This window comes from Conger conger, chromosome 17 (assembly GCF_963514075.1).
Source record: "Conger conger chromosome 17, fConCon1.1, whole genome shotgun sequence".
Classification (NCBI taxonomy): domain Eukaryota; kingdom Metazoa; phylum Chordata; class Actinopteri; order Anguilliformes; family Congridae; genus Conger; species Conger conger.
In genome coordinates, this window is record NC_083776.1 from 15257134 (window position 1) to 15276133 (window position 19000).

The 19000-nt window shown below is 42.0% G+C and overlaps 1 pseudogene; it reads right to left on the reverse strand.

The window, feature by feature from the left end:
- Positions 1-909: 909 nt before the first annotated feature.
- Positions 910-17280, reverse strand: LOC133116918 (deoxynucleoside triphosphate triphosphohydrolase SAMHD1-like; annotated as a pseudogene).
- Between the last annotated feature and the right edge of the window lie 1720 nt (positions 17281-19000).

The window sequence follows — 19000 nt, forward strand, 5'->3', positions numbered from 1 at the left end:
ATCAGCTTCAGGCCAGGCACATCTACATTCTAAACGAGTGACAAAATGTCAGTGAGGGATGGAATTATCTACTGCATTAAACTAAATGACTGTTATATGATTCACATCCCTCATACTAGCATTTTTCCAGGACAGCCTTGTCAAGCGTCTCCCAATACAATTTATGTTGCCCAACTAAGGCTGCTTCAAAAATGCATTGATCTTCAAAGAGTTTACAAAGATGCATTCATGGATTTGGACACAGATACTACAAGTCAAACAACAGGCAAGGCTCCCATTCAATAAATCACCAATGTGAGTGTCACGCAAACAGGCTATTCATCAGAGTGATGTCATATCTTCAAGGGAATTAAGAAGCTACTCTGTCATTGGTCGTGATGTACAGCCGACCAATCTGAAACTAGCACTAGTTAAAAAACTAAAAACACTTCATTCCCCCAAAAGTAATACATAAGATAATTATATTTATTAGGTGGCACGGATGGTGCAGTGGGTAGCACTGCCACCTCACAGCAAGGAGGTCCTGGGTTTGAATCCCCGTCGGCCTCTCTGTGCGGAGTTCTCCCCGTGTATGCGTGGGTTTCCTCCGGGTACTCCAGTTTCCTCCCACAGTCCAAAGACATGCAGGTTAGGCTGATTGGAGAGTCTAAATTGCCCGTGGGTATGAGTGTGTGAGTGAATGGTGTGTGTGCCCTGTGATGGACTGGCGACCTGTCCAGGGTGTATTCCTGCCTTTCGCCCAATGTATGCTTGGATAGGTTCCAGCCCCCCTGCGACCCTGTTCAGGATATGCGGGTTAAGATAATGGATGGATGGATGGAATTATGTTTATTATGTTGTTTTCAAATGATAATCTGTGGATAAGGCACCATATTGGTGGGGAAAAGGGCTGTGCTAGAGGATGGATGTTTAACCTTTGCTCAAGCGGGGACGTTTACGCCACTCCTCAAAGTAGATCTTGGCTGCCTGAAAGTTTATGTCATCAGTCTTCTTGCAGTAGACCCGGACCAGTTGTTCAGCAAACGTCTTCGGAAGGAGCTGGGACACCTGTGGGCAAGACGGTCCACTGCCAGGCATCAGGAAATGCACAAATGATGGACGGACATGATTCAAGGAAAATAGGATTCATCCTGTACTTCCTGTCTATCCAAAAATTTTCCAGAATTATACAGAAGCCCAAATAAACTCCTACCTCGTCTTCGTTGATGATTCTGGCATTTGTGGGGTCATTCTTGGTGTAAAAATACACGTTATTGATCAGGTTATGGTTTTTCATCCCATAATCCATGTTAATAATCTGCAGGAGTAAACAGGGAACAAAAGAGCACACGCAGAAAGCATGCCAAAGTTACTAAAAATTGTGTTATTAGCATGAAACGGAGACAATTATGCCAAGGCGTGTGCATTAGTGTTCTGCAGTGGCTTGGTAGCATTTTCTCCTGGATTAGTTAAGTCATTTGTTTGTTTGTTGTTTCTAATTCAGTTTAGTTGTCATTATAGTGTTCTGCTGTGTATTTGTTTGTTTGTTAGCTAATACAAGGGGTGTTTATTTAGATTACAGCGAAACTGGGTTAGGTGTTTGTTTCTCTCAGGTGAGCTAGGCTATTGAGTTAGGCTATTGTTTTTACTGGCTGGCAGGCCACAGCTTTTGTTGTAGGAGGAGCCAATAGTTTGCACCCTGCTTAGGGTATAATTACTGGCACACCTGAACTCACTTCAGTGTGCATTAGTGTTCTGCAGTGGCTTGGTAGCATTTTCTGGATTCAGCGTCAGTGTTATTTAAGCAGTTGTGTAGCACAACAGCGGCAGTTGTGTAGCGCAACAGCGGCAGCTGTGTGCGGCAGCCTCGGCTACTTGCCTCGGCTTACGAAGTCGCAGGTGTACAAAGTCGAGGGTGTCTATCGAGGCTGTCTGAGAGCCTGATGAGTGTTTTTGTTTTCGCTGCCTGCCCTCATTTCACTACGTAGTATTCCTCTTGTCCTCCCTAGTTCCCTCCATGTGTTTCCTTCCCATTCCTGTCCTCTCTCCTCTCCCCAGGTCCCAGTCAGGTAGGAGGTTCGCCTCCCGCCAACATGGCCAGAATATCTCAAACCTCATCTTCCCTCCCAGATCCGCTGGTATTGATCTCTATGTGGCTGGTGGCCTCTGGAACTGCCAGAAAGCAGACTTCATATCTGCCTATGCCTCCCACCTCAACCTTGACTATCTTGCTTTAACTGAAACATGGCTCTCACCAGAGAACACAGCCACCCCGGCTGCCCTTTCCTCTGCCCTCTCTTTTTCCCACACACCCAGAACCTCTGGCAGAGGAAGTGGCACAGGTCTCCTAATCTCATCCTCATGGAGATCTAGTGTCTTCCACTCTTCCTTCGCCTTCTCCTCTTTTGAATTTCTTGCGGTTTCTGTTACTTTGCCGTGAAAACTGTTTATTATTGTTGTTTATCGCCCCCCGGGTCCTCTGGGGAGCTTCTTGGATGAGATGGACATCCTCTTTAGCTCCTCACCAGTAAATGACACCCCCCTGATCCTCCTGGGTGACTTCAACCATCCATCCAGTCTACCTTTCTCTCCCTCCTTTCTTCTTTTGACCTTACCCTCGCTCTTTCCCCTCCGACCCACAAAGCAGGCAACCTTCTTGACCTCATCTTCACAAGGAGCTGCACAACAACCAACCTCTCTGTAACACCATTCCATATATCTGACCACTCCTTCATCTATTTTTCTCTTCCACTCTCCTCTAACACCCATCCATCTCTCCCACCATCCACTATGACCTGTTGGCGGAACCTACGCCACCTGTCTACCTCCATCCTCTCATCTACAATCCTCTCCTCACTACCATCCGCGGAGTCTTTCTCTGGACTGTCTCCAAATGACGCTGCTACAACCCTCATGTCCTCCCTCTCATCTTCCTTTGACTCTCTGTATCCCCTCACCACCAAACTCTCTCAGGCCTCCCCCCCAGTCCTTGGCTTTCTGATGCTCTACGAGCTGTCCGAACCAAACTGCGGGCAGCGGAGAGAAAATGGAAAAGGTCCTGTCTCCCCAGTGATATAGCTTCTGTCCATGCCCTCCTATCATCTTTCCATTCCTCTGTCTCTCTAGCTAAATCTTCCTTCTTTCATTCAAAAATTAACGCGGCCGCCTCTAATCCCCGCAAACTGTTTTCAACCTTCTCCTCTCTTCTGGCCCCCCCTCACCCCACCTCCCTCATCACTCACACCTGATGACTTTATCTTCTTCTTGGAAAAGAAGTTGACGCCATTCGCAATTCCTTCTCCCCACCCTCTCCCCCTGCTGACCCTCATACCTTCCCCAACTCCCTAGCCTCCTTTTCTCCCCTCTCTGACTCCGACACTTTGAAACTCCTTACATCCCACCGCCCGACCACCTGTCCTCTTGACCCCATCCCTTCTCCCCTTCTACAATCTATCTCTAATGACATTCTCCCTTTTCTCTCCTCTCTAATCAACACCTCCCTCTGTTCCGGCACCATGCCCTCTTCCCTGAAGAGGGCCAGAGTCAGAGACACACAAAACCTACTCGACCCCTCTGCTCTGAACAACTACCAGCTTGTCTCTCTTCTTCCCTTTCTTGCTAAAACTCGGGAAAGGGCGGTCTGCTCCCAACTGTCCACTTATCTTCTTCACAACAATCTCCACAATCCCAACTAGTCCGGCTTCAAGAGTGGCCACTCCACTGAGACCACCCTGCTCGCGGTCACTGAGGCACTCCACTCTGCTAAAGCCAAATCCCTCTCCTCTGTTCTCATCTTCCTCGACCTGTCGGCCGCCTTCGATACAGTCAACCATGAGATTCTGCTCTCATCGATATCTGGGATGGTTGTCACAGGATCTGTACTTGCTTGGTTTTCCTCCTACCTCTCTGGTCGCTCCTACCAGGCAACTTGGAGGGGCTCAGTCTCTGACCCTCACCCCCTACAAACTGGAGTCCCACAGGGCTCAGTTCATGGTCCTCTCTTCTTCTCCCTATACACTCTTTGTCTTCCTATGGCTTTTCTTATCACTCTTACACCGATGAAACCCAACTCTTTATTTTCTTCCCCCCCGATACCCAGGTCACCGCACAGATCTCTGCCTGCTTGGCTGATATCTCTGCGTGGATGACTTCCCACCACCTGAAGCTTAACCTTGCCAAAACTGAGCTTCTCTACATCCCTGCTAAGTCCTCTCCGACAATCGACCTCTCACTGACTGTTGAGGACTTTTTATTTACCTCCTCCTGTATGGCAAAGAATCTTGGAGTGACTCTTGATAACTGCCTCACCCTCGCTCCACAAGTATCCTCCACTGCCAGAACCTGCAGATTCTTCCTCTACAATATAAGCCGTATCCGTCATCTCCTGACGGAGAAAGCCACCCAGCTCCTAGTCCAGGCGATCGTCATTTCCCGCCTGGATTACTGCAACTCCCTCCTAGCCGGTCTCCCAGCTTGTGTCATCAAGCCCCTCCAGCTGGTTCAAAATGCTGCAGCCCGCCTGATCACCAGTCAGCCCAGGTCGGCTCATGTCACCCCGCTCCGCATTGGCCTCCACTGGCTTCCTATTGCCGCTGCCAGCTCTGGTCGCCTTATGGTTCCCTCTCTACGAGCACCTGGCGTTCGAGCTGCACGTTCACGCCTGTTTTCCATTCTGGTTCCTCAGTGGTGGAATGACTTGCCTGCCACTGTCAGGACCGCAGAATCCCTCCCCCTATTTCGATGCAGACTAAAAACATACCTTTTCAAACTGTACCTTAGTCCTCCCTCCTTTCTGATATCCCTATCCCTCTAGTCTAAACCCCCCCCCAAAAAAAAAAAAAAAAAAAAATTGCACTTCAATGATGACTATATGTTTAGAACAACTTCTAAACTTCATGTGTATTTTACGAGTTATGGATGTGATGCATTAACTTGTGGAAGAACCTATGCACTTGTAAATCGCTTTGGATTAAAAGCGTCTGCCAAATGACAAAAAAATAAAATAAATAAAAAAAATAAAAAAAATAAAAACAGTGCTGGGTTTGGCTTACAGCCCAGTTTTGCAATGTGGTGTGGCTGTGATTATCTGAACCTTGAAAAGAGTATGCCATGAAATCAATTCTCAATGTAAACATTGTTTCTCACCTTGCCATATGACCAAGTATGCTCAAAGCCAACTCAAATCCAACAGAGATGAAATGTGTGCTTCACAATGCTTGGTAAATATATCTTGAACATTTCTAAACATGGTTAAACGCAGGCCAAGCAGAAATGTAAAAGTAAATGGTTTCCAGGTATTCGCATTGTTAAATACAATAGTGCCATGATGTTGTTACTTTTATAAGGCAGGGGATGGCGGTTTTGTTTCATGAACATTTGTAGGTTGTATACAGTGGTCATTACGTGTGTATGGCATCAGGAATAGTTGTTTATTCCAATGTCACACAATAAGTTAATGTCACTGATATGACAAAGTATTTGGAAATGGAATTCTTATAATAATTATAACTGACCTGCATGGTATACATAAGGTTTCAATCAGAGAACAGTTGCAAAGAGGCATTATTGTAGACATTTGACTCACAGTGACTTCGAAATCTTCAGCCTGAAGTGTTACACTTCTTCTGCTGTCAGGCAAGGCTTGAGCAATGCTGGCTGCTATCGCGGCGCGCACTTCCTGAAGAAAAATGGACCACCCGAGTCAGAGTGATGAAAGACCTACTACAGAACAGTGACACAAAGTAGACAGAGGTATAAAGTGTAGGGACTACATTCCCACAGGAAAATTCTGTGACGTCCACGACGAATGACGTCTAATCCCGTAATGGCGGGAGCAATAAACGGTCCCGTATAAGAGCAAGACACGTTCTTGGGACCTCTCTTCTGTTTCTTCTGCTTCTTCTCTTCGACGCACCCTTTTTGGCCATTCGCTTCAGCTCATCTGCTCCGAGACTCGGACAGAGGCTGAATGCTGCACAGCGCACTACCAGGCCTACGGACCCACCCAGTTAACCTTGCGGTAACTTCGTGGCCTATAGCGAGTTTAAACTGGTGTACGCGGAACGCTACATCAGTTTACCCCTGCAAAGCTCACCAAAGAACAACTGAAGCGAACATCCTTCCAGCAACCGAGTGGACCAGACGACAACGCACGGCTAAGACGCCCCAGCCTGCGCACCTCTCCAGTACATTCACATTACCATCGCCGCTTCTACAAGGACAGCACGTCTTTTGGATCCAGCAATGCGTATGGACTCAGTAAGACAACACACCCAGAACTCTAGCTTACCCAAGCTAGCTACTCCCACTTTTACCTTTCCTTTGTTCAAGCGACACGCACGCTTGCTCGCACCCACACACACGCACACACACACCCTAACTTCCCCTACTAATTCCCGTTAGTTTATCTGTTCTGTGTTTGTACGTTGTTTAATAAATATATTTTATTAAACCCCGGTGTCCGTTTTGGAATCACAAAGTCATGAGAGCCGAGTTAAAGCAGTCTTTCGAAGAACTTCCAACCTTCAGGTTATCAGTGTGTTCAATCATTAATATTGGTTATTTTAATTATTAATTGAAATACTAAATTTGTGGTTGGATATTTCTGATAACAGTAATTTTATGAGACTGATTACTTTTTGCAGTTATACTGCTACATAACATTAACTGGCGCCCCGGTTTCGTAGAGAGTAAAATCCCTACGTTATTTGGCGGCCCGTGCGAGGACCCTTCATATTTTGGAGCCCGTGCAAGGACCCTTGCACTGATTGTGTTAGAAATGCTGGACTCATATGCTCTGTCAAGGCTCCCTGTCATTCCCACCATCTCCTTCTGTCACTCTCTCCCCCATTTTACAGCGTCTACAGACTGGTTCATCTAGTCTCACCGATGTGTCTGCCACAGGATTCTTGGGTCGGATCTTGCCCAAAAACTTGTAGATCTTGCGACAATTGATGTTTCGCAGGATGGCATTGGCCTCAGCCAGCTCTGGAGACGAGGAATACAGGATCTGCTGGAAGATGTGGTCTGAACAGGGAATGGGGGGGGGGGGGGGGGGTTCTTCTTATTATTATTATTATCAGGTGTAGGTTCATTCTTAAGCCTAAACGTTCTCAAAAGCTACACAATTTTCAAAAACTTGGGCTGCATATAGGTGATGCAGATAGCACCTGCTCTTTAGTAAATGTGATACCATTGTGTTTTAACGGGCACTTAATTTGCTGCTCTTCCGTTAAATCTCGGCAATATGAGAGCCTTCCATCCCTATATAACAGGTAAGTAAAGTGCCTAACCGGTGAGTTTGGTATAAGCCTCCATATCGTTAATGGCAGTGGAGAGGGAGAAAGTCTTGCCATCAGAGCCTATGATCTCAATGTGTTTGTCAGCCTTCACAAAAGCCTCTGTTATCCTGTAGACAAGAGAAGCCATCACTGCTTACATTCATATCATTATGGCAAAGCAATATTGGACATGGTTCCCCAGTAGGAGCTGGGGTCTTTTTGGAAGTGTGAAGGTACTCACATTGTTGCGATGATGTTTCCCACTTTGTGCCGGCAGGCCCGGCAATGAAGGCTATACCGTGTGTAGAACATGTCGTACATATTTTCCATTTCCTGGAACCAACAGAAATTGGCAAGGTGCTCACAAAACCATACGATTAACATACGCATCATAATGGCAAATCAAAAGTCCTAATAATATGAAAATAATAAATAATATCAGCAAAAGGGAAGTTTGGTGCAAGTATAATCCATGTGCAATGCATGAGACTTGCTTGATTCTAAAATACAAAGATACTTAAACTAGGTCTTCAGCTTGTAATGGGAATGGCAAGTATCTGTCCCAGTGAAAGCCATTTGCCTCGACCCCCCTGATCAAATCCTATCAAAAATCAAGGGCCTGGTTTGTGCTTTTATTTAGTGTAGTTTTTATATACTGGAGAATGTAGTCAGACTCCCATGCACATAAGGCATGTAGATTTTGTTGTGGTGTCTATAGCCAGACCCACATAGTGTGTATAGCCTTTGTCAGGTATGACTTTTAAGACTCTGCAATTTTGGTTTCTCTTGTAAAACTTTTATTTATATTTAATTTGGAATTGAATGTGATTAAGTAAGTAACCTGCCTGGTAAAATACATTGTTGGTTACTCCCTAGAGTTGGTCTAGGGAGGTTGCAAATTTACGCTTAATGTATCCTGGCATATTACCCGTAGACCTCTGACAGTAAATCAATCGCCTCCGCTTGTCAGTTCATTCATGTCAAGAACAGTCATAGCTAATGTTGGTCTTCTTGGGTCCCTGAGCCGCCATCGGCTACACCCAAAAGCAGTTATTCCTGCGACCTCTGTAATGACTGTAGATATCTAGCCAGCTTGTGAGACATGCACATAACGGCCGATGTGACATGTGGCGGGACCAACAGAGGACTGTTCAGGGAGTTCGTTACGGTACAGGATTCCTTTAGCGATCAAGTCTAAATTATAAATAAGAAATCTACCAAAGCTAGATAACTCATCTATATTATTATTAAAATAGAGTCAGATAATAAATACGAAGGTAGATTTATTGGCCCTATTGTGGAGATGCTCGGACCAGAAGAAAGCGGAAGGCAGAGTGGTACTACTGTCTTTGTAACTTGGTTTATTTATTGGCTGATCTAGTCATTAACCATTAGCATTTAACCCTACTAACCTCATTCAGATCAGAAGGACAAGCACACAGATACCTTCACCCTCGCTAAATTCTGTCGTTGGGTTCATGCAAGGCTTACACATTTATTCCAGATACAATAGATCCCATTTCACAATGTGGTGCGAGGGGTCCTGGTCTTTCCTCGGTGGCACCAGTACCTTGTCTCTAGACCAGATGTGCTGCATTCCGCCCGCCTTACACACACGTAAAAACTTCAGGAAGCGTTGGTGGTCAAAGCTATTCGGGATGCCCAGGTAGTAGGAGTCTCTAATGACAAAAATTTAATAAAATTAATAATTAACTGGCAAACAGACCCAACTGTCATGACATGCACGCTGCTTGTTCTGAGTAATTGACTCATTCATTGAAAGGGGCGTGTTCAAAATAATAGCAGTGTGGATTTAAATAAAAACAGATGTCATTAATTGTCCTTTATTAAGGAAGAAGGGAAGCAAATGTTTTGCACATTGTTATAAAATATATTTCCTTCTGAATTGCTAAGAAACATTGTTTGGAGGACCAATGTCATTTAATTAAAAAGTTGGCTGGAGAGGGGAAAACGTATAAAGAAGTGCAGCAAATTATAGGATGCTCAGCTAAAATAATCTCAAATGCGGGGTGTCTCGGTGGCGCAGCCTGTAGAGCACTGACCGCATGCTCATTGCGAGCCGCAACGTCGGCGTTTCGAATCCGACTGTCCGACATTTGTCGCATGTCTTCCCCTCTCTCTCGCTCCCATTCTTCCTGTCTCTCTATACTATATACTGTCCAATAAAGCTGAAAAAGGCCTAAAAAATATCTTTAAAATAATCTCAAATGCTTTAAAATGGCAACAAAAACCCGAAACACGTGGAAGAAAACGAGCAACTACTGTTAAAACGGATCGAAGAGTAGTCAGAATGGCGAAGATTCAGCCAATTATCAGTTCCAGAAAGATCAAAGATGATCTACAATTACAAGTGCTGTTAGTCAGAAGGCGTATGATCGAAGCTAAGCTATCAGCAAGAAGCCCCCCATAAAGCACCATTGTTGAAAAAAACGCATGTGCAGAATCGGTAAAAATTTTCCAAGGAACACATCGGGAAAGGGATATGGCGTAACATTCTGTGGACTGATGAGAGTAAAATAGTTATTTTCTGGTCGAGTGGTCATCAACAGTACTTCAGAAATGGGTGTTTCAACAAGACAACAACCCCAAACACATGAGTAAGTGAGCAACATCTTGGTTCCAGACAAAAAGGATTGAGGTAATGGAGTGGCCAGCTCAATCCCCTGACCTCAACCTCATTGAAAACTTACGGGATAACATTAAAAATGCAGTTTCTGACGCAAAACCCAAAAGTTCACAGGAACTGTGGAATATAGTTTGTTCATCCTGGGCTGAAATACCTGTTTCTAGGTGCCAGAAGTTGGTTGACTCGATAGCATAGCAGTTATCAAAAACAATGGTTATGCAACTAAATATTAGTTCAGTCATTTAAACTGAAGTATATCTTGAAAAATCTCTTCAGTTTATACAGTAAGTGGTTGAGTTTGAAAAATGTTGACAGATTAATATTCCTTTTCTTTGCTTCCTGTAAAAGAATAACGCAGACTTGCCAAAATTTGTTAATGCTTTGATTTGGAATGTGTAATGTTTCCTACATTTGAAATATGGGACTAAAAGCTATTAAAAAATATCTGCACTTTATTCACTTTTTTTAATGACCTGCTATTTATTTGGACACAACTGTATATATATATATATTTTTTTTTTTTTAAGTGAGGACTGTAAACAGGTGGTTCTAAAGTGGTCATCAACTGATTATTCTGGGATGGATAGAACTATAGTTTATAATTGAATGTTACTGTCAGAGTACTAGTTCCAAATGAATAAAAAATAATCTAATTGGGGATGAACAATAACATCATCGTCAAATAGTTATGAACTGATAATAGCTTAATACTAATTTAGTTTTAAGCTATATTTTTGTTAAAACACAGCAAGTACTTTTTGTGTTATTTCTCAGAGACCCACCAAGTATAAACTATGTAGAGTGAAGTCTGTAAGTATTTGGACAGTGGCACAATTGATTTTCTTTTGGCTCTGCAGCACATTGGATTTAAAATGAAACAATTAATAAAATGAGATTAAAATGCAGACTGTCACCTTCAATTGGTAGGTACTGTATGTACATCATCAGGTGATCCATATAGTAATTGGACAGTCGGCTTCTCGGCTGTTCTGATGTGATAGGTTTATTCAATCGTTTCCTTAGTGCAGGTATAAGAAAGATTTCAGTATCAAGTCTTGATTGTAGGCTTTGGATTGCCTGTCAGATGGAGTCTGTCATTGGAATTTGTCAACATGAGGAGCAGAGTTGTCAGTGACAGTTTACAATTATGAAGCTGAGAAATAGGAAAAGTCCATCAGAGATATATTAGGCTTACCAAAATAAACTACTTGGAACATAATTAAGAACTGGTGAGCTCAGTAAAAGGAGCTGCCAAAGAAGAAAGAGGTCTACAGTTGATGACCAAATAAAGAAAAACCACAAACACCTGTCTAGCAGGTCAGAAACACTCTTCATCAGGCAGATGTGGATGTGACTACTGTCTGCAGAAGATATCACAAACAGAAATAGGCCACACTGCAAGATGCAAACCATTAGTAAGCAGCAAAAACAAGATGGCCAGATTACAGATTCCTAATAAGAACCTAAAGGAGGCTGCAGAGTTCTGGAAAAAGGTATTTTGGAAAGATAAGATCAAGATTGACTTGTAACAGTTTGATAGCAAAAAGGGAGTAGGCCAAAAGTGGCCACCATCTGCCCACGATCCAAAGCAAACCCCTTCATCTGTGAAACATGGTGGTGGGGGTGTTACCATTTGGGCAGCCACGCGTGCTGGCTCATTAACTCTGGTCCTCTTGGTCACTCGAATGGCAATCCTAGAATCAGGACTCGATACTAACTGAAGTGATTGAACACACAAGTAATCAGAAAAAGCGGAGAAGCCAACTGTCCAATTACTTTTGGTCCTTTAAAATGGGGGCAATATGTATGATGCTGTAAAGTAGTCCAATCATTGTTATTTCACAAGCAACTCCAGACTGCCAGTAAATAGTACCACTAAATAGTATCTATTTATAAATCCTGGCCTTCAAAACCCTGTGTTTCTGGCTCCACTACACTATGTCCTGGCAAGCTATTCCACACACTCTCTGTGTGAAAATGTAAAAAAAATAAAATAAAAGTCTTTCTGATGTCAATCTTTCTTTAAGTCAATCTGGTTGCCCTTCTTTGAACCTTTTCGAGCACCACTCTATCTTTCTTGAAGTGCAGAAGGAGGGAACTTTGTTGCAGGAAATCGGCCTCACATATGAGAAGATATTGATATCAGCCCCAGATTTTCCATAAAGTGCACTTCCACTTTACTCACCTAGCAAGATAATCAAATTTCAATTCCACTGTATCTGTTGGCCACAATCTCATACAAGAAATATCCTGTCTTCCTTGATATGACCACTGCAGAGATGAGAAAGTTGATTAGACTAAGCAGGAGACAATCCTCCCCTGTAGGGTCAAGGGCCTTGCTCAAGGGTCCAATGGCTGTGTGGATCTTATGGTGGCTAGACTGGGATTAGACCCATCAACCTTGCCTATCCCAGTCATTTACCTTAACCACTACACTACAGGCCGCCCCGGGTTATCGTAGAGACGCACCTGGCCGGGAGGAACAGGGTTCTGCAGGGGTCCGGCGATCTGTTGCTTAATAAACACCAAATCCTCAGGCAGGTTCAGCCCATAATCCGGCAGCTTTGTCATCAGATTGTTTTTGTCGAGCAGGTGATCTAACATTTGCACAGATGCAGTCTCATGCTAGAGCACGCACAGACAGACAGACAGATAGATGGACAGACAGCATTAAGGATAAGCATAAGCATAAGCACCAGCAGGAACCGATACGCATTGTGTGGTTTATAGAGTAATGTAAAAGCAAAAATACAGGCAACAAAAGAACAGGACACAAAAGAGAAGAAGTTGAAAAATACCTTCCATCCCAAACCCAAAATAAAAACCAAAGAATAATAAAATATATTACAATAGGGAAGATGACCCTCCTTATAGCAGACTTTATTCAACTTTTAACCCCTTTCCCTGCCAATTATTTTGGAAAAAACCATGAAAAAGTCATTTTCAGATGATTTTCATTTTATTATATTTAATATAGTATTTTTTATGCTGATTATGAAAAATAACTTGTATTTCATTTTTTTAGATCCATTTTTTCATTGTTTAGACTCTGTGTCTGTGACTGAAAAAAACACATTCGGTAAAAACGTGTATACTCGTCTCCGCTGGGGAAGGGGTTAAAGATCAATAAAATCAACCAATAACGTGACTACATTATCCTCCAACTTCAATAAGGAAAGAGATGCAAATCAACAGACAGTGTAGGCAAATTAGTGTTCCGTTTCAACCTGACAGAAGATGCATGTTATGGCTCAGACACGGACACAGATTTGAGGACGTCTGGAGAGATGACCGCACCCAGCACCAACAGGGTCGTTTGTTTTTGAGAATGCTGTGATTTCTTCAAAACTAGTGAAGATTTATCCCAACAATAAGCCTTAGGTTAATAAGTCACTGGAGGGTTTATTGACCAAAGAGCATCCCAATGATGAGGCTGCCGAAAGAGAAATCATCATCAAATAAATGTATAAGGAAAAAATTGAGGGTAGGCTTGGAATGGAATGAAAACTATGGTTGGGCTGCAGGAGATGAAAATTCAGAATGTGGTGGACAGTAAGTTTGAGGTCCTTCCAACTTGGCATGGATTCAGGGTACCCAAGCTCAAATACAAGAGAACCATTAATCTGCCGAACAAGCACAAGTAATCATACTTTTTATTTATTTAAACCCGATAATGCACCCTACATATTATATAAACTTAATATTAACTTTGAGAACTGGTACATATTCAGTTTATTAACACTATGGCTATAAGTCTACACTCACCGAGCACTTTATACAGTATTTATTAGACTTATTTTTTAGACTTCTACTGCTGTAGCCTATTCACTTAGTGCTGTGTGTTCAGAGATGCTCTTCTGCATACCACTGTTATAATGTGTGGTTATTTGCATTACTGTCACCTTCCTGTCAGCTTGGACCAGTCTGGCCATTCTCCTCTCATTAACAAGGCATTTATGTCTGCAGAACTGCTGCTCACTGGATTATAATTTTTTGCACCATTCTTTGCAAACTCTAGAGACTAGTGTGTGTGAAAATCCAAGGAGATCAGCAGTTTCTGAGATACTCAAACCACCCTGACTGCCACCAACAATTCCACGGTCAAAGTAATTTAGATCACATTTTTTACCATTCTGATGGTTGATGTGAACATTACCTGAAGCTCCTGATCCATGTCTACATGATAATATGCATTGCATTGCTGCCACACAATTGGCTGATCAGATAATCGCATGAGTATGTAGGTGTATTAAAGTAACAATGTTCCTAATAAAGTGCTTGGTAAGTGTATATATTGTTGACTCCCTTACGGCTGTCATTTTAAGTGTTCTTTTAACTTGTGTGTTCTGTGTTCTTTTAAACCTTTCTGCAAATTGCCCTTCAAGGGACAATAACAGAATTGTATTGTAGTGCATTCCCTGTACTGTTGAGCGCAACTGACTTGCATTATATTTACTTATGGCTAAAGCCAATACCTGTCAGGTTCTATGTTTTTCATTGTCAGTTTTTGTCTAAGTTGTTAGCTTTTCCGTGTATTCATTCCCTCTGTATTTACCATAGTCTGTTTCCTGGTTGTTCCATTCATTCATTCATTTCATCTGTGTTTTATTTTATGCCTCCGCCTTTCCAGTCCTTATGTGTACTTCCTTTCTGTCTCCTATCATTCCACTCACCTGTTCCTCGTTATCATGCTTGTTCTGTCCATGTATTAAACTCCCTTTGTTTCTGTCTTTCGTTGCCAGATTGTTTTGTGTCCTGACCATACTCTCTTATTTCTGATTGATTGCCATTACGGCCTGTTTTGTCTTAGACCTCCAGCTCTACATTTATCCTTCTGAGGTTTTTCGGCCCTGTTTGGCTTCTCGGTTTTTGTTTCGGGATTCTGCTTTTGTTTGGACTGCCCGTGTGTTATCAACCCTTTGCCTGTGACTTTGACTTCGTATTGGATTATCCCTGATATATCGTTTTGCAGGTGTACCAACCCATTGCATGGACTCTCGTTTACAAACTGCCTGTTCTCTGTTGCTACCTTTTTCTGGCTATCGACCTTTGCCTGTTTACTCTGCTGCAAAGAAAATTAAGACTTGAAAGCTTACTCCTGTGTTTTCACTACTGGGTTGCTGTTCTGGTCCCTGACAATACCAACTGTTTAGGATAAGAGGAAGATGTATTGACGGAGAGGCTGTGAAACATACCAAGGTCATGGCACAGTCCTGCTATCTTGACACACAGTATGTCGTTCTCAGTAATATTCAGCTCAGGCTGGCGCTGCTTCAGGGCATTGATCAGTTTGCCTGCCAGGTAACACACCCTGCCAGAAAGACCACATTCTTTGACATTGTTTACAGTACATTATTTGGTAAGTGGATACCCAGAGCCAAATCAAACCCTACTTTTATTTTTCAATGCATAATTGTTATGTTTCATGCTTCATTCACGACTGTCTTAAAAATGCTATTAATTGAACATTTCCAAACTAATAAAATGCTAAAATTGGTTAAGGTAATAAAAACCTTTGCCATGCAAAACCCAAATGGCACTTGAGACCTTTTATAGGGAACATGACGTACCCAATAGAGTGTTCAAAGCGGGTGTGGCAGGCTCCCGGGAAAACAAAGTCTGTGGCTCCCAGCTGCTTGAGGTGGCGCAGACGCTGGAACTGAGGTGTGTCAATAATGCTCACCAGCAAAGGGTGCAATTCAATAGAGCTGTGGATAGGGTCATTGAACACCTGTAAGGATGTGAGGAATCAGAGCAAAGGAAAATGCTAAAGACCAATCCATATTGAGTTCAACTTGAGTTTGCTTTATTGGCATGAAATACAATAGTGTGCAAAAGCCTAGATTAAAAAAAAGAGTCTTATTTATTTTCTTGTTTTCTACATTAGTTTGTCAGTAGAAAATAACAAATTTGAGACAAACATTAATTATCCAAAAGATTAAATGTTACTGAGGTTGCTCAAAACAACCTATATAAATATTGATTTAGTTTAACTGTTTACTACTCTTCATAATACATTCAATATTTAGAAACTTTTAATTATTCTGAAAGCATCTTCGCTTTACATACTTATTTTTACAAGTGCATAAGACCTTCGCACAACACTGTACATACAGCAAATATAGAGAAAGGGTAACACACAAATAGTGCTGTAGAAGGTCATGAATACAGTAGTGTGCAGTGATGATTATACACTTAACACAATGAAGATAAATCATAAAATACTATTCAAGTATTTAGTTCATGTAATATTGGTTCATGTAGATGAAAATAAGTAAACAGATAACAATATATTGTGAAAATAAAAAATAGTCTCTTTTGGAGAATACCCTTTTCTTTGCATTTAATCGTTCACATATTTTTTATATTTCTTCTCTTGTTAAACCATTCCATATGGTTTGAAGCTCATTCCAAAGAGATTCTTTCGATGTTACAACAGATGTATTTATCTTGGTATCCAGCAAATCCCAGATTTGTTCAATCGTATTAAGGTCTGGACTTTGAGCGGGCTTTATGTCACCAGATGATTCTTTTCATCAAGTGACAAACCGGCATCATGTAAGGCTACAATGCGGCTACGAACAGTCTCAGAGAGCTCCTTCCGTCGTGCCATCGTGTTTAACACTGTGACACTGCTCAAAGTTTGTGTTACCTTAAATACTGGAACAGCTGACCATCAGAAGTAAGATTGCAAAATAATGTTGCTTCAAGCCAGTTTAAACAAGTTGTTTAGCATCAACAATCATGGAATGAGCCTTCAAACATGCATTCATGCTTTGCAAAAGTCAAAAAATAAAAATACATTTTTCTAAAAAAGTATTTCTGTTAATTAGCTGTACTTTTACACCAATGTAAATGGTAAATGGTAAATATAGCGCCTTTATCTAAAGCGCTGTACAATTGAAGCTTTCTCATTCATCCATTCATACACCAACGGCGATTGGCTGCCATGCAAGGCACCAACCAGCTCGTCAGGAGCATTTGGGGGTTAGGTGTCTTTCTCAAGGACACTTCGACATGCCCAAGCTGGGAATCAAACCGGCAACCCTCCGACTGCCAGACGACTGCTCTTACCACCTGAGCCAGTGTCGCCCCCAATTTAATTGTGGGAATGATTTTTTTGTTCTAATTGCCTACAATATTATTGTTCAATACATTTTCACCAAAAGATTTTAAAGAAGTAATATATTAGGATCCATTTTAGACAAACATGGTGGTGTATAATCATCACTGCACATTACTGTACATTTGAACCATTTCAAACACAATAAACAAACAATCACTCTCCTCTCTTGTGTATTAAATGTCTGGTCATTTGAGCAAAAAGTCCAGTTTTACCTTGCTGCCAGTATCGCTGATCGAAGAGGCAGCCATCTCGGTTGTCGACTGCCAAGGAATGCAGAAGGTAACTAACTAATTCGCATCCGTGTCCGTGGCAGCCCAATCCAATGCTTGGGTTTTGTAGAACAGATTTATAAAGTCTTCCCACCGGTTTTTTAAACGCTGTGTAATCCGTCTTCCTATTGGTCGACTGGTGAGTAACTGTCGAAAGATGCTGCGTCCCTTGTCAACTCAAGCTTTCCAGTGGTTAACGGGAGGATCTCGCTCCTGTGATGCCCCTATGTAGGGCCGTCTTATTTGCATATGGAAATAATATATATGGAGATAATATATTTCTTCTGTGTATAACAATTCCTACACTGTTCAATGCTATGGATATAAAAACCCTGAAATTAATGTCTGCATATTAACCACATATTGATAATTTTATTTCAACTATTTGTTTGCTGGAGTACAGAACAAAAACAAAATAATGTGTCACTGTCCAAATACTTACGGACTGCAAAGTATGATTCTTTGTGGCAAAGTTAAAGTAAATGACTCGGATTGATTTAGGAACAGTCTTAAATCTACATTTATTAATGTTTCACTTAACCGAACATTTCAGTTTCCCAAACAACCATCATTCCCTTGGGGTTCAGATAAATGAGGTTCTTGGGACCCTTGTCAAAATCAGCAGCATCATGAACTCTACCCAGGTAACCCGACATTTTAGCCAAACAAAGACTCATACGAGAATGAAAACAGACCACAAGTGGATCTTCCCTTGATATGTCACAAGGGAATGTCAAGAAATGTACAAGAAAATCAAAATTTTACAATAGCCTCAATGGTTGGATTATCTATTCAAAACATTAGGTTTGGTCAAAGATGTATTGGAGAACCTAAAGCTCCATCCAATCCCGATTATACTTACTGATAAACCTGCATTTGCTTTACCACAGCCAAGTATGAATAATCAAATGAATATCATATAGAAGCCTTAATACATAACATGGAATTTGAATGTATGTTTTCTGAGGGAAAAACACAACAAAACAAGTGAGCATTTACAAAATAATATTGATAAACAATTATAATAAAATAATATCCGGCTCTAAAATCCTCCCAAAGCCAGCATTTCAAATGACATGTGTGTTTCTGCTCTGAACAGCAGTAATTTTACATTTTACATTTTAATCATTTGGCAGATGCTTTTAATCCAAACGACTTACAAATGCATAGGCTCTTCCACAAGTTAAAGCATCACATCCATAACTAGTAAAATACACATGAAGTGCCGTTCTAAACATACAGTCATTATGAGTGCAATTTTTTTTTGTTTTGTTTTTTGGGTTAGACAAGGGGGGGATTCTGCGTCAAAATAAGGGGAGGGATTCTGCTGTCCTGACAGTGGTAGGCAAGTCATTCCACTACTGAGGAACCAGAACGGAAGTAAGGTGTAAATGTGCAGCTCGACTGCCAGGTGCTCATAGTGAGGGAACCATAAGGCGACCAGAGCTGACAGACCGGAGTGGTCTAGCTGGGGAGTAGAGAGTGATTAAGGATTGTCCAAACAAAAATCCAGAATTCCACTTCAAACCCTCGTCAACTGTTCTCCATTTTCTCTTCTCTCCTCAGCACACCTCCCCCACCATCTCAGTCCTCCCTCACTGCTGATGACTTCACAGTATTTTTTGACAAGAAGGTCGCAGATATTCACAGCAGCTTTGCAACCACCACCACCTCTGTGCCTGCCTCATTTTCTGTGCCT